Raw genomic sequence first — 27,718 nt, 5'->3', positions numbered from 1 at the left:
TGGGGGGTGGGGGTGCTGGGGGACATGAGTGGGACATGAGTGGGGCCTGCTGGCAGGTGCCCCTGACTGCTGGGGGGTGGGGGTGCTGGGTTACATGAGTGGGACATGAGTGGGGGCCTGCTGGCAGGTGCCCCTGACTGCTGGGGGGTGGGGGTGCTGGGGGACATGAGTGGGACATGAGTGGGAGCCTGCTGGCAGGTGCCCCTGACTGCTGGGGTGTGTGGGGTGCTGGGGGACATGAGTGGGGGCCTGCTGGCAGGTGCCCCTGACTGCTGGGGGGTGGGGTGCTGGGCGACATGAGTGGGGGCCTGCTGGCAGGTGCCCCTGACTGCTGGGGGGTGGGAGTGCTGGGGGACATGAGTGGGGGCCTGCTGGCAGGTGCCCCTGACTGTTGGCGGGTGGGGTGCTGGGGGACATGAGTGGGGCCTGCTGGCAGGTGCCCCTGACTGCTGGGGAGTGGGGGTGATGAGGGACATGAGTGGGACATGAGTGGGGGCCTGCTGGCAAGTGCCCCTGACTGCTGGGCGGTGGGCGTGCTGGTGGACATGAGTGGGGCATGAGTGGGGGCCTGCTGGCAGGTGCCCCTGACTGCTGGGGTGTGGGGGTGTTGGGGGATATGAGTGGGACATGAGTGGGGGCCTGCTGGCAGGTGCCCCTGACTGCTGGGGGGTGGGGGGTGCTCGGGGACATGAGTGAGACATGAGTGGGGGGCCTGCTGGCAGGTGCCCCTGACTGTTGGGGGTGGGGTTCTGGGGGATATGAGTGGGACATGAGTGGGGGCCTGCTGGCAGGTGCCCCTGACTGCTGGGGGTGGGGGTGCTGGGGGACATGAGTGGGAATTGAGTGGGGGCCTGCTGGCAGGTGCCCCTGACTGCTGGGGCTTCTGGGGTGTGTGGGGGTGCTGGGGGACATGAGTGGGGGCCTGCTGGCAGGTGCCCCTGACTGCTGGCGGGTGGGGGTGCTGGACGACATGAGTGGGGCCTGCTGGCAGGTGCCCCTGACTGCTGGGGGGTGGGAGTGCTGGGGGACATGAGTGGGGGCCTGCTGGCAGGTGCCCCTGACTGTTGGGGGGTGGGGTGTTGGGGGACATGAGTGGGGCCTGCTGGCAGGTGCCCCTGACTGCTGGGGAGTGGGGTTGCTGGGGGACATGAGTGGGACATGAGTGGGGGCCTGCTGGCAGGTGCCCCTGACTGCTGGGGGGTGGGGGTGTTGGGGGACATGAGTGGGACATGAGTTGGGGGCCTGCTGGCAGGTGCCCCTGACTGCTGGGGGGTGGGCGTGCTGGTGGACATGAGTGGGACATGAGTGGGGGCCTGCTGGCAGGTGCCCCTGACTGCTGGTGGCTGGGGGTGCTGGTGGACGTGAGTGGGACATGAGTGGGGGCCTGCTGGCAGGTGCCCCTGACTGTTGGGGGGTGGGGGTGCTGGGGGACATGAGTGGGGGCCTGCTGGCAGGTGCCCCTGACTGCTGGGGGGTGGGGGTGCTGGGGGACATGAGTGGGGGCCTGCTGGAAGGTGCCCCTGACTGCTGGGGTGTGTTGGGGGACATGAGTGGGACATGAAGTTGGGGGCCTGCTGGCAGGTGCCCCTGACTGCTGGGGGGTGGGCGTGCTGGTGGACATGAGTGGGACATGAGTGCGGGCCTGTTGGCAGGTGCCCCTGACTGCTGCGGGGTGGGGGTGTTGGGGGACATGAGTGGGACATGAGTGGGGGCCTGCTGGCAGGTGCCCCTGACTGCTGGGGGTGGGGGTGCTGGGGGACATGAGTGAGACATGAGTGGGGGCCTGCTGGCAGGTGCCCCTGACTTTTGGGGGTGGGGGTGCTGGGGGGACATGAGTGGGACATGAGTGGGGGCCTGCTGGCAGGTGCCCCTGACTGCTGGTGGCTGGGGGTGCTGGTGGACATGAGTGGGACATGAGTGGGGGCCTGCCTGCAGGTGCCCCTGACTGTTGGGGGGTGGGGGTGCTGGGGGACATGAGTGGGACATGAGTGGGGGCCTGCTGGCAGGTGCCCTTGACTGCTGGGGTGTGGGGGTGCTGGGGGACATAAGTGGGGGCCTGCTGGAAGGTGCCCCTGACTGCTGGGGGTGGGGGTGCTGGGGGACATGAGTGGGGGCCTGCTGGCAGGTGCCCCTGACTGCTGGGGGTGCTGGGGGACATGAGTGGGACATGAGTGGGGGCCTGCTGGCAGGTGCCCCTGACTGCTGGGGGGTGGGGGTGCTGGGTTACATGAGTGGGACATGAGTGGGGGCCTGCTGGCAGGTGCCCCTGACTGCTGGGGGTGGGGGTGCTGGGGGACATGAGTGGGACATGAGTGGGAGCCTGCTGGCAGGTGCCCCTGACTGCTGGGGGTGCTGGGGTGTGTGGGGGTGCTGGGGGACATGAGTGGGGGCCTGCTGGCAGGTGCCCCTGACTGCTGGGGGGTGGGGGTGCTGGGCGACATGAGTGGGGGCCTGCTGGCAGGTGCCCCTGACTGCTGGGGGGTGGGAGTGCTGGGGGACATGAGTGGGGGCATGCTGGCAGGTGCCCCTGACTGTTGGCGGGTGGGGTGCTGGGGGACATGAGTGGGGCCTGCTGGCAGGTGCCCCTGACTGCTGGGGAGTGGGGGTGCTGGGGGACATGAGTGGGACATGAGTGGGGGCCTGCTGGCAAGTGCCCCTGACTGCTGGGCGGTGGGGGTGTTGGGGGACATGAGTGGGACATGAGTTGGGGGCCTGCTGGCAGGTGCCCCTGACTGCTGGGGGGTGGGCGTGCTGGTGGACATGAGTGGGGCATGAGTGGGGGCCTGCTGGCAGGTGTCCCTGACTGCTGGGGGGTGGGGGTGTTGGGGGACATGAGTGGGACATGAGTGGGGGCCTGCTGGCAGGTGCCCCTGACTGCTGGGGGGTGGGGGTGCTGGGGGACATGAGTGAGACATGAGTGGGGGCCTGCTGGCAGGTGCCCCTCACTGTTGGGGGTGGGGGTTCTGGGGGACATGAGTGGGACATGAGTGGGGGCCTGCTGGCAGGTGCCCTTGACTGCTGGTGGCTGGGGGTGCTGGTGGACATGAGTGGGACATGAGTGGGGGACTGCTGGCAGGTGCCCCTGACTGTTGGGGGGTGGGGGTGCTGGGGGACATGAGTGGTGGCCTGCTGGCAGGTGCCCCTGACTGCTGGGGGGTGGGGGTGCTGGGGGACATGAGTGGGGGCCTGCTGGAAGGTGCCCCTGACTGCTGGGGGGTGTTGGGGGACATGAGTGGGACATGAGATGGGGGCCTGCTGGCAGGTGCCCCTGACTGCTGGGGGGTGGGCGTGCTGGTGGACATGAGTGGGACATGAGTGGGGGCCTGTTGGCAGGTGCCCCTGACTGCTGGGGGGTGGGGGTGTTGGGGGACATGAGTGGGACATGAGTGGGGGCCTGCTGGCAGGTGCCCCTGACTGCTGGGGGGTGGGGGTGCTGGGGGACATGAGTGAGACATGAGTGGGGGCCTGCTGGCAGGTGCCCCTGACTGCTGGGGGGTGGGGGTGCTGGGGGACATGAGTGGGACATGAGTGGGGGCCTGCTGGCCAGTGCCCCTGACTGCTGGGGGGTGGGGGTGCTGGGGGACATGAGTGGGGGCCTGCTGGAAGGTGCCCCTGACTGCTGGGGGGTGGGGGTGCTGGGGGACATGAGTGGGACATGAGTGGGGGCCTGCTGGCAGGTGCCCCTGACTGCTGGGGGGTGGGGGTGTTGGGGGACATGAGTGGGACATGAGTTGGGGGCCTGCTGGCAGGTGTCCCTGACTGCTGGGGGGTGGGCGTGCTGGTGGACATGAGTGGGGCATGAGTGGGGGCCTGCTGGCAGGTGCCCCTGGCTGCTGGGGGGTGGGGGTGTTAGGGGACATGAGTGGGACATGAGTGGGGGCCTGCTGGCAGGTGCCCCTGACTCCTGGGGGGTGGGGGTGCTGGGGGACATGAGTGAGACATGAGTGGGGGCCTGCTGGCAGGTGCCCCTGACTGTTGGGGGTGGGGGTTCTGGGTGATATGAGTGGGACATGAGTGGGGGCCTGCTGGCAGGTGCCCCTGACTGCTGGGGGTGGGGGTGCTGGGGGACATGAGTGGGAATTGAGTGGGGGCCTGCTGGCAGGTGCCCCTGACTGCTGGGGCTGCTGGGGTGTGTGGAGGTGCTGGGGGACATGAGTGGGGGCCTGCTGGCAGGTGCCCCTGACTGCTGGCGGGTGGGGGTGCTGGACGACATGAGTGGGGGCCTGCTGGCAGGTGCCCCTGACTGCTGGGGGGTGGGAGTGCTGGGGGACATGAGTGGGGGCCTGCTGGCAGGTGCCCCTGACTGTTGGGGGGTGGGGTGTTGGGGGGCATGAGTGGGACATGAGTGGGGGCCTGCTGGCAGGTGCCCCTGACTGCTGGGGGGTGGGCGTGCTGGTGGACATGAGTGGGACATGAGTCGGGGCCTGCTGGCAGGTGCCCCTGTCTGCTGGGGGGTGGGGGAGTTGGAAGACATGAGTGGGGGCCTGCTGGCAGGTGCCCCTGACTGCTGGGGGGTGGGGGTGCTGGGTGACATGAGTGAGACATGAGTGGGGGCCTGCTGGCAGGTGCCCCTGACTGCTGGGGGGTGGGGGTGCTGGGGGACATGAGTGGGACATGAGTGGGGGACTGCTGGCAGGTGCCCCTGACTGTTGGGGGGTGGGGGTGCTGGGGGACATGAGTGGGGGCCTGCTGGCAGGTGCCCCTGACTGCTGGGGGGTGGGGGTGCTGGGGGACATGAGTGGGGGCCTGCTGGAAGGTGCCCCTGACTGCTGGGGGGTGTTGGGGGACATGAGTGGGACATGAGATGGGGGCCTGCTGGCAGGTGCCCCTGACTGCTGGGGGGTGGGCGTGCTGGTGGACATGAGTGGGACATGAGTGGGGGCCTGTTGGCAGGTGCCCCTGACTGCTGGGGGGTGGGGGTGTTGGGGGACATGAGTGGGACATGAGTGGGGGCCTGCTGGCAGGTGCCCCTGACTGCTGGGGGGTGGGGGTGCTGGGGGACATGAGTGAGACATGAGTGGGGGCCTGCTGGCAGGTGCCCCTGACTGCTGGGGGGTGGGGGTGCTGGGGGACATGAGTGGGACATGAGTGGGGGCCTGCTGGCCAGTGCCCCTGACTGCTGGGGGGTGGGGGTGCTGGGGGACATGAGTGGGGGCCTGCTGGCAGGTGCCCCTGACTGCTGGGGGTGGGGGTGTTGGGGGACATGAGTGGGACATGAGTTGGGGGCCTGCTGGCAGGTGCCCCTGACTGCTGGGGGGTGGGCGTGCTGGTGGACATGAGTGGGACATGAGTCGGGGCCTGCTGGCAGGTGCCCCTGTCTGCTGGGGGGTGGGGGAGTTGGAAGACATGAGTGGGGGCCTGCTGGCAGGTGCCCCTGACTGCTGGGGGGTGGGGGTGCTGGGTGACATGAGTGAGACATGAGTGGGGGCCTGCTGGCAGGTGCCCCTGACTGCTGGGGGGTGGGGGTGCTGGGGGACATGAGTGGGACATGAGTGGGGGACTGCTGGCAGGTGCCCCTGACTGTTGGGGGGTGGGGGTGCTGGGGGACATGAGTGGGGGCCTGCTGGCAGGTGCCCCTGACTGCTGGGGGGTGGGGGTGCTGGGGGACATGAGTGGGGGCCTGCTGGAAGGTGCCCCTGACTGCTGGGGGGTGTTGGGGGACATGAGTGGGACATGAGATGGGGGCCTGCTGGCAGGTGCCCCTGACTGCTGGGGGGGTGGGCGTGCTGGTGGACATGAGTGGGACATGAGTGGGGGCCTGTTGGCAGGTGCCCCTGACTGCTGGGGGGTGGGGGTGTTGGGGGACATGAGTGGGACATGAGTGGGGGCCTGCTGGCAGGTGCCCCTGACTGCTGGGGGGTGGGGGTGCTGGGGGACATGAGTGAGACATGAGTGGGGGCCTGCTGGCAGGTGCCCCTGACTGCTGGGGGGTGGGGGTGCTGGGGGACATGAGTGGGACATGAGTCGGGGCCTGCTGGCAGGTGCCCCTGTCTGCTGGGGGGTGGGGGGAGTTGGAAGACATGAGTGGGGGCCTGCTGGCAGGTGCCCCTGACTGCTGGGGGTGGGGGTGCTGGGTGACATGAGTGAGACATGAGTGGGGCCTGCTGGCAGGTGCCCCTGACTGCTGGGGGGTGGGGGTGCTGGGGGACATGAGTGGGACATGAGTGGGGGACTGCTGGCAGGTGCCCCTGACTGTTGGGGGGTGGGGGTGCTGGGGGACATGAGTGGGGGCCTGCTGGCAGGTGCCCCTGACTGCTGGGGGGTGGGGGTGCTGGGGGACATGAGTGGGGGCCTGCTGGAAGGTGCCCCTGACTGCTGGGGGGTGTTGGGGGACATGAGTGGGACATGAGATGGGGGCCTGCTGGCAGGTGCCCCTGACTGCTGGGGGGTGGGCGTGCTGGTGGACATGAGTGGGACATGAGTGGGGGCCTGTTGGCAGGTGCCCCTGACTGCTGGGGGGTGGGGGTGTTGGGGGACATGAGTGGGACATGAGTGGGGGCCTGCTGGCCAGTGCCCCTGACTGCTGGGGGGTGGGGGTGCTGGGGGACATGAGTGGGGGCCTGCTGGAAGGTGCCCCTGACTGCTGGGGGGTGGGGGTGCTGGGGGACATGAGTGGGACATGAGTGGGGGCCTGCTGGCCAGTGCCCCTGACTGCTGGGGGGTGGGGGTGCTGGGGGACATGAGTGGGGGCCTGCTGGAAGGTGCCCCTGACTGCTGGGGGGTGGGGGTGCTGGGGGACATGAGTGGGACATGAGTGGGGGCCTGCTGGCAGGTGCCCCTGACTGCTGGGGGGTGGGGGTGTTGGGGGACATGAGTGGGACATGAGTTGGGGGCCTGCTGGCAGGTGCCCCTGACTGCTGGGGGTGATGGGGTGTGTGGGGGGTGCTGGGGGACATGAGTGGGGGCCTGCTGCAGGTGCCCCTGACTGCTGGGGGGTGGGGGTGCTGGGGGACATGTGTGGGGGCCTGCTGGCAGGTGCCCCTGACTGCTGGGGGTTGGGGGTCCTCGACGACATGAGTGGGGGCCTGCTGGCAGGTGCCCCTGACTGCTGGGGGGTGGGAGTGCTGGGGGACATGAGTGGGGGCCTGCTGGCAGGTGCCCCTGACTGTTGGGGGGTGGGGTGCTGGGGACATGAGTGGGGCCTGCTGGCAGGTGCCCCTGACTGCTGGGGAGTGGGGGTGCTGGGGGCCATGAGTGGGACATGAGTGGGGGCCTGCTGGCAGGTGCCCCTGACTGCTGGGGGGTGGGGGTGTTGGGGGACATGAGTGGGACATGAGTGGGGGCCTGTGGCAGGTGCCCCTGACTGCTGGGGGTTGGGGGTACTGGGGGACATGAGTGAGACATGAGTGGGGGCCTGCTGGCAGGTGCCCCTGACTGTTGGGGGTGGGGGTGCTGGGGGGACATGAGTGGGACATGAGTGGGGGCCTGCTGGCAGGTGCCCCTGACTGCTGGGGGGTGGGGGTGCTGGGGGACATGAGTGGGGGCCTGTTGGAAGGTGCCCCTGACAGCTGGGGGGTGGGGGTGCTGGTGGACATGAATGGGACATGAGTGGGGGCCTGCTGGCAGGTGCCCCTGACTGCTGGGGGGTGGGGGTGCTGGGGGACATGAGTGGGGGCCTGTTGGAAGGTGCCCCTGACAGCTGGGGGGTGGGGGTGCTGGGGGACATGAGTGGGACATGAGTGGGGGCCTGCCGGCAGGTGCCCCTGACTGCTGGGGGGTGGGGGTGCTGGGGGACAAGAGTGGGACATGAGTGGGGGCCTGCTGGCAGGTGCCCCTGACTGCTGGGGGGTGGGGGTGCTGGGGTACATGAGTGGGACATGAGTGGGGGCTTGCTGGCAGGTACCCCTGACTGCTGGGGGGTGGGGGTGCTGGGGGACATGAGTGGGGGCGTGCTGGCAGGTGCCCCTGACTGCTGGGGGGTGGGGGTGCTGGGGGGACATGAGTGGCACATGAGTGGGGGGCTGCTGGCAGGTGCCCCTGACTGCTGGGGGCTGGGGGTGCTGGTGCCCCTGACTGCTGGGGGGTGGGGGTGCTGGGGGACATGAGAGGGACATGAGTGGGGGCCTGCTGGCAGGTGCCCCTGACTGCTGGCGTGTGGGGGTGCTGGGGGACATGAGTGGGACATGAGTGGGGGCCTGCTGGCAGGTGCCCCTGACTACTGGGGGGTGGGGTGCTGGGGGACATGTGTGGGGGCCTGCTGGCAGGTGCCCCTGACTGCTGGGGGGTGGGGGTGCTGGGGGACATGAGTGGGGGCCTGCTGGCAGGTGCCCCTGACTGCTGGGGGGTGGGGTGCTGGGGGACATGTGTGGGGGCCTGCTGACAGGTGCCCCTGACTGCTGGGGGGTGGGGGTGCCAGGGGACATGTGTGGGACATGAGTGGGGGGCTGCTGGCAGGTGCCCCTGACTGCTGGGGGTGGGGATGCTGGGGGACATGAGTGGGGGCCTGCTGGCAGGTGCCCCTGACTGCTGGGGGATGGGGGTGATGTGGGACATGAGTGGGACATGAGTGGGGGCCTGCTGGCAGGTGTCCCTGACTGCTGGGGGAAAGGGGTGCTGGGCGACATGAGTGGGACATCAGTGGGGGCCTGCTGGCAGGTGCCCCTGACTGTTGGGGGGTGGGGGCGCTGGGGGGACATGAGTGGGACATGAGTGGGGGCCTGCTGGCAGGTGCCCCTGACTGCTGGGGGGTGGGGGTGCTGGTGGACATGTGTGGGGGCCTGCTGGCAGGTGCCCCTGACTGCTGGGGGTGGGGGTGCTGGGGGACATGAGTGGGACATGAGTGGGGGCCTGCTGGCAGGTGCCCCTGACTGCTGGGGAGTGGGGGTTCTGGGGGACATGAGTGAGACATGAGTGGGGGCCTGCTGGCAGGTGCCCCTGACTGCCTGGGGGTGGGAGTGCTGGGGGACATGAGTGGGGACCTGCTGGCAGGTGCCCCTGACTGCTGGGGGGTGGGGGTGCTGGGGTACATGAGTGGGACATGATTGGGGGCCTGCTAGCAGTGGGGGCCTGCTGGCAGGTGCCCCTGACTGCTGGGGGTGCTGGGGGGTGGGGGAGTTGGGGGCCTGCTGGCAGGTGCCCCTGACTGCTGGGGGGTGGGCGTGCTGGTGGACATGAGTGGAACATGATTGGGGGCCTGCTGGCAGGTGCCCCTGACTGCTGGGGGGTGGGGGTGTTGGGGGACATGAGTGGAACATGAGTGGGGGCCTGCTGGCAGGTGCCCCTGACTGCTGGGGGTGATGGGGTGTGTGGGGGTGCTGGGGGACATGAGTGGGGGCCTGCTGGCAGGTGCCCCTGACTGCTGGGGGGTGGGGGTGCTGGGGGACATGTGTGGGGGCCTGCTGGCAGGTGCCCCTGACTGCTGGGGGTTGGGGGTCCTCGACGACATGAGTGGGGGCCTGCTGGCAGGTGCCCCTGACTGCTGGGGGGTGGGAGTGCTGGGGGACATGAGTGGGGGCCTGCTGGCAGGTGCCCCTGACTGTTGGGGGGTGGGGTGCTGGGGACATGAGTGGGGCCTGCTGGCAGGTGCCCCTGACTGCTGGGGAGTGGGGGTGCTGGGGGCCATGAGTGGGACATGAGTGGGGGCCTGCTGGCAGGTGCCCCTGACTGCTGGGGGGTGGGGGTGTTGGGGGACATGAGTGGGACATGAGTCGGGGGCCTGCTGGCAGGTGCCCCTGACTGCTGGGGGGTGGGCGTGCTGGTGGACATGAGTGGGACATGAGTGGGGGCCTGCTGGCAGGTGCCCCTGTCTGCTGGGGGTGTTGGGGGACATGAGTGGGGGCCTGCTGGCAGGTGCCCCTGACTGCTGGAGGGTGGGGGTGCTGGGGGACATGAGTGAGACATGAGTGGGGGCCTGCTGGCAGGAGCCCCTGACTGTTGGGGGTGGGGGCGCTGGGGGGACATGAGTGGGACATGAGTGGGGGCCTGCTGGCAGGTGCCCCTGACTGCTGGTGGCTGGGGGTGCTGGTGGACATGAGTGGGACATGAGTGGGGGCCTGCTGGCAGGTGCCCCTGACTGTTGGGAGGTGGGGGTGCTGGGGGACATGAGTGGGGGCCTGCTGGCAGGTGCCCCTGACTGCTGGGGGGTAGGGGTGCTGGGGGACATGAGTGGGGGCCTGCTGGAAGGTGCCCCTGACTGCTGGGGGGTGTTGGGGGACATGAGTGGGACATGAGTTGGGGGCCTGCTGTCAGGTGCCCCTGACTGCTGGGGGGTGGGGGTGTTGGGGGACATGAGTGGGACATGAGTGGGGGCCTGCTGGCAGGTGCCCCTGACTGCTGGGGGGTGGGGGTGCTGGGGGACATGAGTGAGACATGAGTGGGGGCCTGCTGGCAGGTGCCCCTGACTGTTGGGGGTGGGGGTGCTGGGGGGACATGAGTGGGACATGAGTGGGGGCCTGCTGGCAGGTGCCCCTGACTGCTGGTGGCTGGGGGTGCTGGTGGACATGAGTGGGACATGAGTGGGGGCCTGCTGGCAGGTGCCCCTGACTGTTGGGGGGTGGGGGTGCTGGGGGACATGAGTGGGACATGAGTGGGGGCCTGCTGGCAGGTGCCCCTGACTGCTGGGGGGTGGGGGTGCTGGGGGACATGAGTGGGGGCCTGCTGGAAGGTGCCCCTGACTGCTGGGGGGTGGGGGTGCTGGGGGACATGAGTTGGACATGAGTGGGGGCCTGCTGGCAGGTGCCCCTGACTGCTGGGGGGTGGGGGTGCTGGGGGACATGAGTGGGACATGAGTGGGAGCCCGCTGGCAGGTGCCCCTGACTGCTGGGGGTGCTGGGGTGTGTGGTGGTGCTGTGGGACATGAGTGGGGGCCTGCTGGCAGGTGCCCCTGACTGCTGGGGGGTGGGGGTGCTGGGCGACATGAGTGGGGGCCTGCTGGCAGGTGCCCCTGACTGCTGGGGGGTGGGAGTGCTGGGGGACATGAGTGGGGGCCTGCTGGCAGGTGACCCTGACTGTTGGCGGGTGGGGCGCTGGGGGACATGAGTGGGGCCTGCTGGCAGGTGCCCCTGACTGCTGGGGGGTGGGGGTGCTGGGGGACATGAGTGAGACATGAGTGGGGGCCTACTGGCAGGTGCCCCTGACTGTTGGGGTTGGTGGTGCTGGGGGGACATGGGTGGGACATGAGTGGGGGCCTACTGGCAGGTGCCCCTGACTGCTGGTGGCTGGGGATGCTGGTGGACATGAGTGGGACATGAGTGGGGGCCTGCTGGCAGGTGCCCCTGACTGTTGGTGGGTGGGTGTGCTGGGGGACATGAGTGGGACATGAGTGGGGGCCTGCTGGCAGGTGCCCCTGACTGCTGGGGGGTGGGGGTGCTGGGGGACATGAGTGGGGGCCTGCTGGAAGGTGCCCCTGACTGCTGGGGGGTGGGGGTGCTGGGGGACATGAGTGGGACCTCAGTGGGGGCCTGCTGGCAGGTGCCCCTGACTGCTGGGGGGTGGGGGTGCTGGGGGACATGAGTAGGACATGAGTGGGGGCCTGCTGGCAGGTGCCCCTGACTGCTGGGGGGTGGGGGTGCTGGGGTACATGAGTGGGACATGAGTGGGGCCTGCTGGCAGGTGCCCCTGACTGCTGGGGGGGGGTGCTGAGGGACATGAGTGGGACATGAGTGGGAGCCTGCTGGCAGGTGCCCCTGACTGCTGGGGGTGCTGGGGTGTGTGGGGGTGCTGGGGGACATGAGTGGGGGCCTGCTGGCAGGTGCCCCTGACTGCTGGGGGGTAGGGGTGCTGGGCGACATGAGTGGGGGCCTGCTGGCAGGTGCCCCTGACTGCTGGGGGGTGGGAGTGCTGGGGGACATGAGTGGGGGCCTGCTGGCAGGTGCCCCTGACTGTTGGGGGGTGTGGTGCTGGGGGACATGAGTGGGGCCTGCTGGCAGGTGCCCCTGACTGTTGGGGGTTGGGGTGCTGGGGAGACATGAGTGGCACATTAGTGGGGGGCTGCTGGCAGGTGCCCCTGATGGCTGGGGGTGCTGGTGGACATGAATGGGACATGAATTGGGGCCTGCTGGCAGGTGCCCCTGACTGCTGGGGGTGGGGGTGCTGGGGGACATGAGTGGGACATGAGTGGGGGCCTGCTGGCAGGTGCCCCTGACTGCTTGGGGGTGGGGTGCTGGGGGACATGTGTGGGGGCCTGCTGGCAGGTGCCCCTGACTGCTGGGGGGTGAGGGTGCTGGGGGACATGTGTGGGACATGAGTGGGGGCCTGCTGGCAGGTGCCCCTGACTGCTGGGGGGTGGGGATGCTGGGGGACATGAGTGGGGGCCTGCTGGCAGGTGCCCCTGACTGCTGGGGGATGGGGGTGGTGTGGGACATGAGTGGGGGCCTGCTGGCAGGTGTCCCTGACTGCTGGGGGAAAGGGGTGCTGGGCGACATGAGTGGGACATCAGTGGGGGCCTGCTGGCAGGTGCCCCTGACTGTTGGGGGTTGGGGGTGCTGGGGGGACATGAGTGGGGGCCTGCTGGCAGGTGCCCCTGACTGCTGGGGGGTGGGGGTGCTGGTGGACATGTGTGGGGGCCTGCTGGCAGGTGCCCCTGACTGCTGGGGGGTGGGGGTGCTGGGGGACATGAGTGGGGGCCGGCTGGCAGGTTCCCCTGACTGCTGGGGGGTGGGGGTTCTGGGGGACATGAGTGAGACATGAGTGGGGGCCTGCTGGCAGGTGCCCCTGACTGCTGGGGTGTGGGAGTGCTGGGGGACATGAGTGGGGACCTGCTGGCAGGTGCCCCTGACTGCTGGGGGGTGGGGGTGCTGGGGTACATGAGTGGGACATGATTGGGGGCCTGCTGGCAGGTGCCCCTGACTGCTGGGGGTGCTGGGGGGTGGGGGAGTTGGGGGCCTGCTGGCAGGTGCCCCTGACTGCTGGGGGGTGGGCGTGCTGGTGGACATGAGTGGGACATGAGTGGGGGCCTGCTGGCAGGTGCCCCTGACTGCTGGGGGGTGGGGGTGTTGGGGGACATGAGTGGGACATGAGTGGGGGCCTGCTGGCAGGTGCCCCTGACTGCTGGGGTTGATGGGCTGTGTGGGGGTGCTGGGGGACATGAGTGGGGGCCTGCTGGCAGGTGCCCCTGATTGCTGGGGGGTGGGGGTGCTGGGGGACAGGTGTGGGGGCCTGCTGGCAGGTGCCCCTGACTGCTGGGGGGTGGGAGTGCTGGGGGACATGAGTGGGGGCCTGCTGGCAGGTGCCCCTGACTTTTGGGGGGTGGGGTGCTGGGGGACATGAGTGGGGCCTGCTGGCAGGTGCCCCTGACTGCTGGGGAGTGGGGGTGCTGGGGGACATGAGTGGGACATGAGTGCGGGGCCTGTTGGCAGGTGCCCCTGACTGCTGGGGGGTGGGGGTGTTGGGGGACATGAGTGGGACATGAGTTGGGGGCCTGCTGGCAGGTGCCCCTGACTGCTGGGGGGTGGGTGTGCCGATGGACATGAGTGGGACATGAGTGGGGGCCTGCTGGCAGGTGCCCCTGATTGTTGGGGGTGGGGGTGCTGGGGGACATGAGTGGGACATGAGTGGGGGCCTGTTGGCAGGTGCCGCTGACTGCTGGTGGCTGGGGGTGCTGGTGGACATGAGTGGGACATGAGTGGGGGCCTGCTGGCAGGTGCCCCTGACAGTTGGGGCGGTGGGGGTGCTGGGGTACATGAGTGGGACATGAGTGGGGGCCTGCTGGCAGGTGCCCCTGACTGCTGGGGGGTGGGGGTGCTGGAGGACATGAGTGGGGGCCTGCTGGAAGGTGCCCCTGACTGCTGGGGGATGGGGGTGCTGGGGGACATGAGTGGGACATGAGTGGGGGCCTGCTGGCAGGTGCCCCTGACTGCTGGGGGGTGGGGGTGCTGGGGGACATGAGTGGGACATGAGTGGGGGCCTGCTGGCAGGTGCCCCTGACTGCTGGGGTGTGGGGGTGCTGGGGTACATGAGTGGGACATGAGTGGGGGCCTGCTGGCAGGTGCCCCTGACTGCTGGGGGTGGGGGTGCTGGGGGACATGAGTGGGAATTGAGTGGGGGCCTGCTGGCAGGTGCCCCTGACTGCTGGGGCTGCTGGGGTGTGTGGGGGTGCTGGGGGACATGAGTGGGGGCCTGCTGGTAGGTGCCCCTGACTGCTGGCGGGTGGGGGTGCTGGACGACATGAGTGGGGGCCTGCTGGCAGGTGCCCCTGACTGCTGGGGGGTGGGAGTGCTGGGGGACATGAGTGGGGGCCTGCTGGCAGGTGCCCCTGACTGTTGGGGGGTGGGGTGTTGGGGGACATGAGTGGGGCCTGCTGGCAGGTGCCCCTGACTGCTGGGGAGTGGGGTTGCTGGGGGACATGAGTGGGACATGAGTGGGGGCCTGCTGGCAGGTGCCCCTGACTGCTGGGGGGTGGGGGTGTTGGGGGACATGAGTGGGACATGAGTTGGGGGCCTGCTGGCAGGTGCCCCTGACTGCTGGGGGGTGGGTGTGCTGGTGGACATGAGTGGGACATGAGTGGGGGCCTGCTGGCAGGTTCCCCTGTCTGCTGGGGGGTGGGGGTGTTGGGGGACATGAGTGGGGGCCTGCTGGCAGGTGCCCCTGACTGCTGGGGGGTGGGGGTGCTGGGGGACATGAGTGAGACATGAGTGGGGGCCTGCTGGCAGGTGCCCCTGACCGTTGGGGGTGGGGGTGCTGGGGGGACATGAGTGGGACATGAGTGGGGGACTGCTGGCAGGTGCCCTTGACTGCTGGTGGCTGGGGGTGCTGGTGGACATGAGTGGGACATGAGTGGGGGCCTGCTGGCAGGTGCCCCTGACTGTTGGGGGGTGGGGGTGCTGGAGGACATGAGTGGGGGCCTGCTGGCAGGTGCCCCTGACTGCTGGGGGGTGGGGGTGCTGGGGGACATGAGTGGGGGCCTGCTGGAAGGTGCCCCTGACTGCTGGGGGGTGTTGGGGGACATGAGTGGGACATGAGTTGGGGGCCTGCTGGCAGGTGCCCCTGACTGCTGGGGGGTGGGCGTGCTGGTGGACATGAGTGGGACATGAGTGGGGGCCTGTTGGCAGGTGCCCCTGACTGCTGGGGGGTGGGGGTGTTGGGGGACATGAGTGGGACATGAGTGGGGGCCTGCTGGCAGGTGCCCCTGACTGCTGGGGGGTGGGGGTGCTGGGGGACATGAGTGAGACATGAGTGGGGGCCTGCTGGCAGGTGCCCCTGACTGCTGGGGGGTGGGGGTTCTGGGGGGCATGAGTGGGACATGAGTGGGGGCCTGCTGGCCAGTGCCCCTGACTGCTGGGGGGTGGGGGCGCTGGGGGCCATGAGTGGGGGCCTGCTGGAAGGTGCCCCTGACTGCTGGGGGGGTGGGGGTGCTGGGGGACATGAGTGGGACATGAGTGGGGGCCTGCTGGCAGGTGCCCCTGACTGCTGGGGGTGGGGGTGTTGGGGGACATGAGTGGGACATGAGTTGGGGGCCTGCTGGCAGGTGCCCCTGACTGCTGGGGGGTGGGCGTGCTGGTGGACATGAGTGGGGCATGAGTGGGGGCCTGCTGGCAGGTGCCCCTGACTGCTGGGGGGTGGGGGTGTTAGGGGACATGAGTGGGACATGAGTGGGGGCCTGCTGGCAGGTGCCCCTGACTGCTGGGGGGTGGGCGTGCTGGGGGACATGAGTGAGACATGAGTGGGGGCCTGCTGGCAGGTGCCCCTGACTGTTGGGGGTGGGGGTTCTGGGGGATATGAGTGGGACATGAGTGGGGGCCTGCTGGCAGGTGCCCCTGACTGCTGGGGGTGGGGGTGCTGGGGGACATGAGTGGGAATTGAGTGGGGGCCTGCTGGCAGGTGCCCCTGACTGCTGGGGCTGCTGGGGTGTGTGGGGGTGCTGGGGGACATGAGTGGGGGCCTGCTGGCAGGTGCCCCTGACTGCTGGCGGGTGGGGGTGCTGGACGACATGAGTGGGGGCCTGCTGGCAGGTGCCCCTGACTGCTGGGGGGTGGGAGTGCTGGGGGACATGAGTGGGGGCCTGCTGGTAGGTGCCCCTGACTGTTGGGGGTGGGGTGTTGGGGGACATGAGTGGGGCCTGCTGGCAGGTGCCCCTGACTGCTGGGGGGTGGGGGTGTTGGGGGACATGAGTGGGACATGAGTTGGGGGCCTGCTGGCAGGTGCCCCTGACTGCTGGGGGGTGGGCGTGCTGGTGGACATGAGTGGGACATGAGTGGGGGCCTGCTGGCTGGTGCCCCTGACTGCTGGGGGGTGGGGGTGTTGGGGGACATGAGTGGGACATGAGTGGGGGCCTGCTGGCACGTGCCCCTGACTGCTGGGGATGATGGGCTGTGTGGGGGTGCTGGGGGACATGAGTGGGGGCCTGCTGGCAGGTGCCCCTGACTGCTGGGGGGTGGGGGTGCTGGGGGACAGGTGTGGGGGCCTGCTGGCAGGTGCCCCTGACTGCTGGGGGGTGGGAGTGCTGGGGGACATGAGTGGGGGCCTGCTGGCAGGTGCCCCTGACTTTTGGGGGGTGGGGTGCTGGGGGACATGAGTGGGGCCTGCTGGCAGGTGCCCCTGACTGCTGGGGAGTGGGGGTGCTGGGGGACATGAGTGGGACATGAGTGCGGGGCCTGTTGGCAGGTGCCCCTGACTGCTGGGGGGTGGGGGTGTTGGGGGACATGAGTGGGACATGAGTTGGGGGCCTGCTGGCAGGTGCCCCTGACTGCTGGGGGGTGGGTGTACCGGTGGACATGAGTGGGACATGAGTGGGGGCCTGCCGGCAGGTGCCCCTGACTGCTGGGGGGTGGGGGTGTTGGGGGACATGAGTGGGACATGAGTGGGGGCCTGCTGGCAGGTGCCCCTGACTGCAGGGGGGTGGGGGTGCTGGGGGACATGAGTGAGACATGAGTGGGGGCCTGCTGGCAGGTGCCCCTGATTGTTGGGGGTGGGGGTGCTGGGGGGACATGAGTGGGACATGAGTGGGGGCCTGCTGGCAGGTGCCGCTGACTGCTGGTGGCTGGGGGTGCTGGTGGACATGAGTGGGACATGAGTGGGGGCCTGCTGGCAGGTGCCCCTGACAGTTGGGGCGGTGGGGGTGCTGGGGGACATGAGTGGGACATGAGTGGGGGCCTGCTGGCAGGTGCCCCTGACTGCTGGGGGGTGGGGGTGCTGGAGGACATGAGTGGGGGCCTGCTGGAAGGTGCCCCTGACTGCTGGGGGATGGGGGTGCTGGGGGACATGAGTGGGACATGAGTGGGGGCCTGCTGGCAGGTGCCCCTGACTGCTGGGGGGTGGGGGTGCTGGGGGACATGAGTGGGACATGAGTGGGGGCCTGCTGGCAGGTGCCCCTGACTGCTGGGGTGTGGGGGTGCTGGGGTACATGAGTGGGACATGAGTGGGGGCCTGCTGGCAGGTGCCCCTGACTGCTGGGGGTGGGGGTGCTGGGGGACATGAGTGGGAATTGAGTGGGGGCCTGCTGGCAGGTGCCCCTGACTGCTGGGGCTGCTGGGGTGTGTGGGGGTGCTGGGGGACATGAGTGGGGGCCTGCTGGCAGGTGCCCCTGACTGCTGGCGGGTGGGGGTGCTGGACGACATGAGTGGGGGCCTGCTGGCAGGTGCCCCTGACTGCTGGGGGGTGGGAGTGCTGGGGGACATGAGTGGGGGCCTGCTGGCAGGTGCCCCTGACTGTTGGGGGGTGGGGTGTTGGGGGACATGAGTTGGGCCTGCTGGCAGGTGCCCCTGACTGCTGGGGAGTGGGGTTGCTGGGGGACATGAGTGGGACATGAGTGGGGGCCTGCTGGCAGGTGCCCCTGACTGCTGGGGGGTGGGGGTGTTGGGGGACATGAGTGGGACATGAGTTGGGAGCCTGCTGGCAGGTGCCCCTGACTGCTGGGGGGTGGGCGTGCTGGTGGACATGAGTGGGACATGAGTGGGGGCCTGCTGGCAGGTGCCCCTGTCTGCTGGGGGGTGGGGGTGTTGGGGGACATGAGTGGGGGCCTGCTGGCAGGTGCCCCTGACTGCTGGGGGGTGGGGGTGCTGGGGGACATGAGTGAGACATGAGTGGGGGCCTGCTGGCAGGTGCCCCTGACTGTTGGGGGTGGGGGTGCTGGGGGGACATGAGTGGGACATGAGTGGGGGCCTGCTGGCAGGTGCCCTTGACTGCTGGTGGCTGGGGGTGCTGGTGGACATGAGTGGGACATGAGTGGGGGACTGCTGGCAGGTGCCCCTGACTGTTGGGGGGTGGGGGTGCTGGGGGACATGAGTGGGGGCCTGCTGGCAGGTGCCCCTGACTGCTGGGGGGTGGGGGTGCTGGGGGACATGAGTGGGGGCCTGCTGGAAGGTGCCCCTGACTGCTGGGGGGTGTTGGGGGACATGAGTGGGACATGAGATGGGGGCCTGCTGGCAGGTGCCCGTGACTGCTGGGGGGTGGGCGTGCTGGTGGACATGAGTGGGACATGAGTGGGGGCCTGTTGGCAGGTGCCCCTGACTGCTGGGGGGTGGGGGTGTTGGGGGACATGAGTGGGACATGAGTGGGGGCCTGCTGGCAGGTGCCCCTGACTGCTGGGGGGTGGGGGTGCTGGGGGACATGAGTGAGACATGAGTGGGGGCCTGCTGGCAGGTGCCCCTGACTGCTGGGGGGTGGGGGTGCTGGGGGACATGAGTGGGACATGAGTGGGGGCCTGCTGGCCAGTGCCCCTGACTGCTGGGGGGTGGGGGTGCTGGGGGACATGAGTGGGGGCCTGCTGGAAGGTGCCCCTGACTGCTGGGGGGTGGGGGTGCTGGGGGACATGAGTGGGACATGAGTGGGGGCCTGCTGGCAGGTGCCCCTGACTGCTGGGGGGTGGGGGTGTTGGGGGACATGAGTGGGACATGAGTTGGGGGCCTGCTGGCAGGTGCCCCTGACTGCTGGGGGGTGGGCGTGCTGGTGGACATGAGTGGGGCATGAGTGGGGGCCTGCTGGCAGGTGCCCCTGGCTGCTGGGGGGTGGGGATGTTAGGGGACATGAGTGGGACATGAGTGGGGGCCTGCTGGCAGGTGCCCCTGACTCCTGGGGGGTGGGGGTGCTGGGGGACATGAGTGAGACATGAGTGGGGGCCTGCTGGCAGGTGCCCCTGACTGTTGGGGGTGGGGGTTCTGGGGGATATGAGTGGGACATGAGTGGGGGCCTGCTGGCAGGTGCCCCTGACTGCTGGGGGTGGGGGTGCTGGGGGACATGAGTGGGAATTGAGTGGGGGCCTGCTGGCAGGTGCCCCTGACTGCTGGGGCTGCTGGGGTGTGTGGGGGTGCTGGGGGACATGAGTGGGGGCCTGCTGGCAGGGGCCCCTGACTGCTGGCGGGTGGGGGTGTTGGACGACATGAGTGGGGGCCTGCTGGCAGGTGCCCCTGACTGCTGGGGGGTGGGAGTGCTGGGGGACATGAGTGGGGGCCTGCTGGCAGGTGCCCCTGACTGTTGGGGGGTGGGGTGTTGGGGGACATGAGTGGGGCCTGCTGGCAGGTGCCCCTGACTGCTGGGGAGTGGGGTTGCTGGGGGGCATGAGTGGGACATGAGTGGGGGCCTGCTGGCAGGTGCCCCTGACTGCTGGGGGGTGGGGGTGTTGGGGGACATGAGTGGGACATGAGTTGGGGGCCTGCTGGCAGGTGCCCCTGACTGCTGGGGGGTGGGCGTGCTGGTGGACATGAGTGGGACATGAGTGGGGGCCTGCTGGCAGGTGCCCCTGTCTGCTGGGGGGTGGGGGAGTTGGAAGACATGAGTGGGGGCCTGCTGGCAGGTGCCCCTGACTGCTGGGGGGTGGGGGTGCTGGGTGACATGAGTGAGACATGAGTGGGGGCCTGCTGGCAGGTGCCCCTGACTGCTGGGGGGTGGGGGTGCTGGGGGACATGAGTGGGACATGAGTGGGGGCCTGCTGGCAGGTTCCCCTGACTGCTGGGGGGTGGGGGTTCTGGGGGACATGAGTGAGACATGAGTGGGGGCCTGCTGGCAGGTGCCCCTGACTGCTGGGGGTGGGAGTGCTGGGGGACATGAGTGGCGACCTGCTGGCAGGTGCCCCTGACTGCTGGGGGGTGGGGGTGCTGGGGTCCATGAGTGGGACATGATTGGGGGCCTGCTGGCAGTGGGGGCCTGCTGGCAGGTGCCCCTGACTGCTGGGGGTGCTGGGGGGTGGGGGAGTTGGGGGCCTGCTGGCAGGTGCCCCTGACTGCTGAGGGTGGGCGTGCTGGTGGACATGAGTGGGACATGAGTGTGGGCCTGCTGGTAGGTGCCCCTGACTGCTGGGGGGTGGGGGTGTTGGGGTACATGAGTGGGACATGAGTGTGGGCCTGCTGGCAGGTGCCCCTGACTGCTGGGGGTGATGGGCTGTGTGCGGGTGCTGGGGGACATGAGTGGGGGCCTGCTGGCAGGTGCCCCTGACTGCTGGGGGGTGGGGGTGCTGGGGGACAGGTGTGGGGGCCTGCTGGCAGGTGCCCCTGACTGCTGGGGGGTGGGAGTGCTGGGGGACATGAGTGGGGGCCTGCTGGCAGGTGCCCCTGACTGTTGGGGGGTGGGGTGCTGGGGGACATGAGTGGGGCCTGCTGGCAGGTGCCCCTGACTGCTGGGGAGTGGGGGTGCTGGGGGACATGAGTGGGACATGAGTGCGGGGCCTGTTGGCAGGTGCCCCTGACTGCTGGGGGGTGGGGGTGTTGGGGGACATGAGTGGGACATGAGTTGGGGGCCTGCTGGCAGGTGCCCCTGACTGCTGGGGGGTGGGCGTGCCGGTGGACATGAGTGGGACATGAGTGGGGGCCTGCTGGCAGGTGCCCCTGACTGCTGGGGGGTGGGGGTGTTGGGGGACATGAGTGGGACATGAGTGGGGGCCTGCTGGCAGGTGCCCCTGACTGCTGGGGGTGGGGGTGCTGGGGGACATGAGTGAGACATGAGTGGGGGCCTGCTGGCAGGTGCCCCTGACTGTTGGGGGTGGGGGTGCTGGGGGGACATGAGTGGGACATGAGTGGGGGCCTGCTGGCAGGTGCCGCTGACTGCTGGGGGTGCTGGTGGACATGAGTGGGACATGAGTGGGGGCCTGCTGGCAGGTGCCCCTGACTGTTGGGGCGGTAGGGGTGCTGGGGGACATGAGTGGGACATGAGTGGGGGCCTGCTGGCAGGTGCCCCTGACTGCTGGGGGGTGGGGGTGCTGGAGGACATGAGTGGGGGCCTGCTGGAAGGTGCCCCTGACTGCTGGGGGATGGGGGTGCTGGGGGACATGAGTGGGACATGAGTGGGGGCCTGCTGGCAGGTGCCCCTGACTGCTGGGGGGTGGGGGTGCTGGGGGACATGAGTGGGGGCCTGCTGGCAGGTGCCCCTGACTGCTGGGGTGTGGGGGTGCTGGGGTACATGAGTGGGACATGAGTGGGGGCCTGCTGGCAGGTGCCCCTGACTGCTGGGGGTGGGGGTGCTGGGGGACATGAGTGGGAACTGAGTGGGGGCCTCCTGGCAGGTGCCCCTGACTGCTGGGACTGCTGGGGTGTGTGGGGGTGCTGGGGGACATGAGTGGGGGCCTGCTGGCAGGTGCCCCTGACTGCTGGCGGGTGGGGGTGCTGGACGACATGAGTGGGGGCCTGCTGGCAGGTGCCCCTGACTGCTGGGGGTTGGGAGTGCTGGGGGACATGAGTGGGGGCCTGCTGGCAGGTGCCCCTGACTGTTGGGGGGTGGGGTGTTGGGGGACATGAGTGGGGCCTGCTGGCAGGTGCCCCTGACTGCTGGGGAGTGGGGTTGCTGGGGGACATGAGTGGGACATGAGTGGGGGCCTGCTGGCAGGTGTCCCTGACTGCTGGGGGGTGGGGGTGTTGGGGGACATGAGTGGGACATGAGTTGGGGGCCTGCTGGCAGGTGCCCCTGACTGCTGGGGGGTGGGCGTGCTGGTGGACATGAGTGGGACATGAGTGGGGGCCTGCTGGCAGGTGCCCCTGTCTGCTGGGGGGTGGGGGTGTTGGAGGACATGAGTGGGGGCCTGCTGGCAGGTGCCCCTGACTGCTGGGGGGTGGGGGTGCTGGGGGACATGAGTGAGACATGAGTGGGGGCCTGCTGGCATGTGCCCCTGACTGTTGGGGGTGGGGGTGCTGGGGGGACATGAGTGGGACATGAGTGGGGGCCTGCTGGCAGGTGCCCCTGACTGCTGGTGGCTGGGGGTGCTGGTGGACATGAGTGGGACATGAGTGGGGGCCTGCTGGCAGGTGCCCCTGACTGTTGGGGGGTGGGGATGCTGGGGGACATGAGTGGGGGCCTGCTGGCAGGTGCCCCTGACTGCTGGGGGGTGGGGGTGCTGGGGGACATGAGTGGGAGCCTGCTGGAAGGTGCCCCTGACTGCTGGGGGGTGTTGGGGGACATGAGTGGGACATGAGTTGGGGGCCTGCTGGCAGGTGCCCCTGACTGCTGGGGGGTGGGGGTGTTGGGGGACATGAGTGGGACATGAGTGGGGGCCTGCTGGCAGGTGCCCCTGACTGCTGGGGGGTGGGGGTGCTGGGGGACATGAGTGAGACATGAGTGGGGGCCTGCTGGCAGGTGCCCCTGACTGTTGGGGTGTGGGGGTGCTGGGGGACATGAGTGGGGGCCTGCTGGCAGGTGACCCTGACTGCTGGGGGGTGGGGGTGCTGGGGGACATGAGTGGGGGCCTGCTGGAAGGTGCCCCTGACTGCTGGGGCGTGCTGGTGGACATGAGTGGGACATGAGTGGGGGCCTGTTGGCAGGTGCCCCTGACTGCTGGGGGGTGGGGGTGTTGGGGGACAAGAGTGGGACATGAGTGGGGGCCTGCTGGCAGGTGCCCCTGACTGCTGGGGGGTGGGGATGCTGGGGGACATGAGTGAGACATGAGTGGGGGCCTGCTGGCAGGTGCCGCTGACTGTTGGGGGTGGTGGTGTTGGGGGGACATGAGTGGGACATGAGTGGGGGCCTGCTGGCAGGTGCCCCTGACTGCTGGTGGCTGGGGGTGCTGGTGGACATGAGTGGGACATGAGTGGGGGCCTGCTGGCAGGTGCCCCTGACTGTTGGGGGGTAGGGGTGCTGGGGGACATGAGTGGGACATGAGTGGGGGCCTGCTGGCAGCTGCCCTGACTGCTGGGGGGTGGGGGTGCTGGGGGACATGAGTGGGGGCCTGCTGGAAGGTGCCCCTGACTGCTGGGGGGTGGGGGTGCTGGGGGACATGAGTGGGACATGAGTGGGGGCGTGCTGGCAGGTGCCCCTGACTGCTGGGGGGTGGGGGTGCTGGGGGACATGAGTGGGACATGAGTGGGGGCCTGCTGGCAGGTGCCCCTGACTGCTGGGGGGTGGGGGTGCTGGGTTACATGAGTGGGACATGAGTGGGGGCCTGCTGGCAGGTGCCCCTGACTGCTGGGGGGTGGGGGTGCTGGGGGACATGAGTGGGACATGAGTGGGAGCCTGCTGGCAGGTGCCCCTGACTGCTGGGGTGTGTGGGGTGCTGGGGGACATGAGTGGGGGCCTGCTGGCAGGTGCCCCTGACTGCTGGGGGGTGGGGTGCTGGGCGACATGAGTGGGGGCCTGCTGGCAGGTGCCCCTGACTGCTGGGGGGGTGGGAGTGCTGGGGGACATGAGTGGGGGCCTGCTGGCAGGTGCCCCTGACTGTTGGCGGGTGGGGTGCTGGGGGACATGAGTGGGGCCTGCTGGCAGGTGCCCCTGACTGCTGGGGAGTGGGGGTGCTGAGGGACATGAGTGGGACATGAGTGGGGGCCTGCTGGCAAGTGCCCCTGACTGCTGGGCGGTGGGCGTGCTGGTGGACATGAGTGGGGCATGAGTGGGGGCCTGCTGGCAGGTGCCCCTGACTGCTGGGGTGTGGGGGTGTTGGGGGATATGAGTGGGACATGAGTGGGGGCCTGCTGGCAGGTGCCCCTGACTGCTGGGGGGTGGGGGTGCTCGGGGACATGAGTGAGACATGAGTGGGGGCCTGCTGGCAGGTGCCCCTGACTGTTGGGGGTGGGGTTCTGGGGGATATGAGTGGGACATGAGTGGGGGCCTGCTGGCAGGTGCCCCTGACTGCTGGGGGTGGGGGTGCTGGGGGACATGAGTGGGAATTGAGTGGGGGCCTGCTGGCAGGTGCCCCTGACTGCTGGGGCTTCTGGGGTGTGTGGGGGTGCTGGGGGACATGAGTGGGGGCCTGCTGGCAGGTGCCCCTGACTGCTGGCGGGTGGGGGTGCTGGACGACATGAGTGGGGGCCTGCTGGCAGGTGCCCCTGACTGCTGGGGGGTGGGAGTGCTGGGGGACATGAGTGGGGGCCTGCTGGCAGGTGCCCCTGACTGTTGGGGGGTGGGGTGTTGGGGGACATGAGTGGGGCCTGCTGGCAGGTGCCCCTGACTGCTGGGGAGTGGGGTTGCTGGGGGACATGAGTGGGACATGAGTGGGGGCCTGCTGGCAGGTGCCCCTGACTGCTGGGGGGTGGGGGTGTTGGGGGACATGAGTGGGACATGAGTTGGGGGCCTGCTGGCAGGTGCCCCTGACTGCTGGGGGGTGGGCGTGCTGGTGGACATGAGTGGGACATGAGTGGGGGCCTGCTGGCAGGTGCCCCTGACTGCTGGTGGCTGGGGGTGCTGGTGGACGTGAGTGGGACATGAGTGGGGGCCTGCTGGCAGGTGCCCCTGACTGTTGGGGGGTGGGGGTGCTGGGGGACATGAGTGGGGGCCTGCTGGCAGGTGCCCCTGACTGCTGGGGGGTGGGGGTGCTGGGGGACATGAGTGGGGGCCTGCTGGAAGGTGCCCCTGACTGCTGGGGTGTGTTGGGGGACATGAGTGGGACATGAGTTGGGGGCCTGCTGGCAGGTGCCCCTGACTGCTGGGGGGTGGGCGTGCTGGTGGACATGAGTGGGACATGAGTGCGGGCCTGTTGGCAGGTGCCCCTGACTGCTGCGGGGTGGGGGTGTTGGGGGACATGAGTGGGACATGAGTGGGGGCCTGCTGGCAGGTGCCCCTGACTGCTGGGGGTGGGGGTGCTGGGGGACATGAGTGAGACATGAGTGGGGGCCTGCTGGCATGTGCCCCTGACTTTTGGGGGTGGGGGTGCTGGGGGGACATGAGTGGGACATGAGTGGGGGCCTGCTGGCAGGTGCCCCTGACTGCTGGTGGCTGGGGGTGCTGGTGGACATGAGTGGGACATGAGTGGGGGCCTGCCTGCAGGTGCCCCTGACTGTTGGGGGGTGGGGGTGCTGGGGGACATGAGTGGGACATGAGTGGGGGCCTGCTGGCAGGTGCCCTTGACTGCTGGGGTGTGGGGGTGCTGGGGGACATAAGTGGGGGCCTGCTGGAAGGTGCCCCTGACTGCTGGGGGTGGGGGTGCTGGGGGACATGAGTGGGGGCCTGCTGGCAGGTGCCCCTGACTGCTGGGGGTGCTGGGGGACATGAGTGGGACATGAGTGGGGGCCTGCTGGCAGGTGCCCCTGACTGCTGGGGGGTGGGGGTGCTGGGTTACATGAGTGGGACATGAGTGGGGGCCTGCTGGCAGGTGCCCCTGACTGCTGGGGGTGGGGGTGCTGGGGGACATGAGTGGGACATGAGTGGGAGCCTGCTGGCAGGTGCCCCTGACTGCTGGGGGTGCTGGGGTGTGTGGGGGTGCTGGGGGACATGAGTGGGGGCCTGCTGGCAGGTGCCCCTGACTGCTGGGGGGTGGGGGTGCTGGGCGACATGAGTGGGGGCCTGCTGGCAGGTGCCCCTGACTGCTGGGGGGTGGGAGTGCTGGGGGACATGAGTGGGGGCATGCTGGCAGGTGCCCCTGACTGTTGGCGGGTGGGGTGCTGGGGGACATGAGTGGGGCCTGCTGGCAGGTGCCCCTGACTGCTGGGGAGTGGGGGTGCTGGGGGACATGAGTGGGACATGAGTGGGGGCCTGCTGGCAAGTGCCCCTGACTGCTGGGCGGTGGGGGTGTTGGGGGACATGAGTGGGACATGAGTTGGGGGCCTGCTGGCAGGTGCCCCTGACTGCTGGGGGGTGGGCGTGCTGGTGGACATGAGTGGGGCATGAGTGGGGGCCTGCTGGCAGGTGTCCCTGACTGCTGGGGGGTGGGGGTGTTGGGGGACATGAGTGGGACATGAGTGGGGGCCTGCTGGCAGGTGCCCCTGACTGCTGGGGGGTGGGGGTGCTGGGGGACATGAGTGAGACATGAGTGGGGGCCTGCTGGCAGGTGCCCCTCACTGTTGGGGGTGGGGGTTCTGGGGGACATGAGTGGGACATGAGTGGGGGCCTGCTGGCAGGTGCCCTTGACTGCTGGTGGCTGGGGGTGCTGGTGGACATGAGTGGGACATGAGTGGGGGACTGCTGGCAGGTGCCCCTGACTGTTGGGGGGTGGGGGTGCTGGGGGACATGAGTGGTGGCCTGCTGGCAGGTGCCCCTGACTGCTGGGGGGTGGGGGTGCTGGGGGACATGAGTGGGGGCCTGCTGGAAGGTGCCCCTGACTGCTGGGGGGTGTTGGGGGACATGAGTGGGACATGAGATGGGGGCCTGCTGGCAGGTGCCCCTGACTGCTGGGGGGTGGGCGTGCTGGTGGACATGAGTGGGACATGAGTGGGGGCCTGTTGGCAGGTGCCCCTGACTGCTGGGGGGGTGGGGGTGTTGGGGGACATGAGTGGGACATGAGTGGGGGCCTGCTGGCAGGTGCCCCTGACTGCTGGGGGGTGGGGGTGCTGGGGGACATGAGTGAGACATGAGTGGGGGCCTGCTGGCAGGTGCCCCTGACTGCTGGGGGGTGGGGGTGCTGGGGGACATGAGTGGGACATGAGTGGGGGCCTGCTGGCCAGTGCCCCTGACTGCTGGGGGGTGGGGGTGCTGGGGGACATGAGTGGGGGCCTGCTGGAAGGTGCCCCTGACTGCTGGGGGGTGGGGGTGCTGGGGGACATGAGTGGGACATGAGTGGGGGCCTGCTGGCAGGTGCCCCTGACTGCTGGGGGGTGGGGGTGTTGGGGGACATGAGTGGGACATGAGTTGGGGGCCTGCTGGCAGGTGTCCCTGACTGCTGGGGGGTGGGCGTGCTGGTGGACATGAGTGGGGCATGAGTGGGGGCCTGCTGGCAGGTGCCCCTGGCTGCTGGGGGGTGGGGGTGTTAGGGGACATGAGTGGGACATGAGTGGGGGCCTGCTGGCAGGTGCCCCTGACTCCTGGGGGGTGGGGGTGCTGGGGGACATGAGTGAGACATGAGTGGGGGCCTGCTGGCAGGTGCCCCTGACTGTTGGGGGTGGGGGTTCTGGGTGATATGAGTGGGACATGAGTGGGGGCCTGCTGGCAGGTGCCCCTGACTGCTGGGGGTGGGGGTGCTGGGGGACATGAGTGGGAATTGAGTGGGGGCCTGCTGGCAGGTGCCCCTGACTGCTGGGGCTGCTGGGGTGTGTGGAGGTGCTGGGGGACATGAGTGGGGGCCTGCTGGCAGGTGCCCCTGACTGCTGGCGGGTGGGGGTGCTGGACGACATGAGTGGGGGCCTGCTGGCAGGTGCCCCTGACTGCTGGGGGGTGGGAGTGCTGGGGGACATGAGTGGGGGCCTGCTGGCAGGTGCCCCTGACTGTTGGGGGGTGGGGTGTTGGGGGACATGAGTGGGGCCTGCTGGCAGGTGCCCCTGACTGCTGGGGAGTGGGGTTGCTGGGGGGCATGAGTGGGACATGAGTGGGGGCCTGCTGGCAGGTGCCCCTGACTGCTGGGGGGTGGGGGTGTTGGGGGACATGAGTGGGACATGAGTTGGGGGCCTGCTGGCAGGTGCCCCTGACTGCTGGGGGGTGGGCGTGCTGGTGGACATGAGTGGGACATGAGTCGGGGCCTGCTGGCAGGTGCCCCTGTCTGCTGGGGGGTGGGGGAGTTGGAAGA

This window comes from Ambystoma mexicanum, chromosome 2p (assembly GCF_040938575.1).
Source record: "Ambystoma mexicanum isolate Mex_15411 chromosome 2p, UKY_AmexF1_1, whole genome shotgun sequence".
In the NCBI taxonomy this organism is placed as follows: Eukaryota; Metazoa; Chordata; class Amphibia; order Caudata; family Ambystomatidae; genus Ambystoma; species Ambystoma mexicanum.
This window is presented reverse-complemented; position numbering follows the sequence as displayed.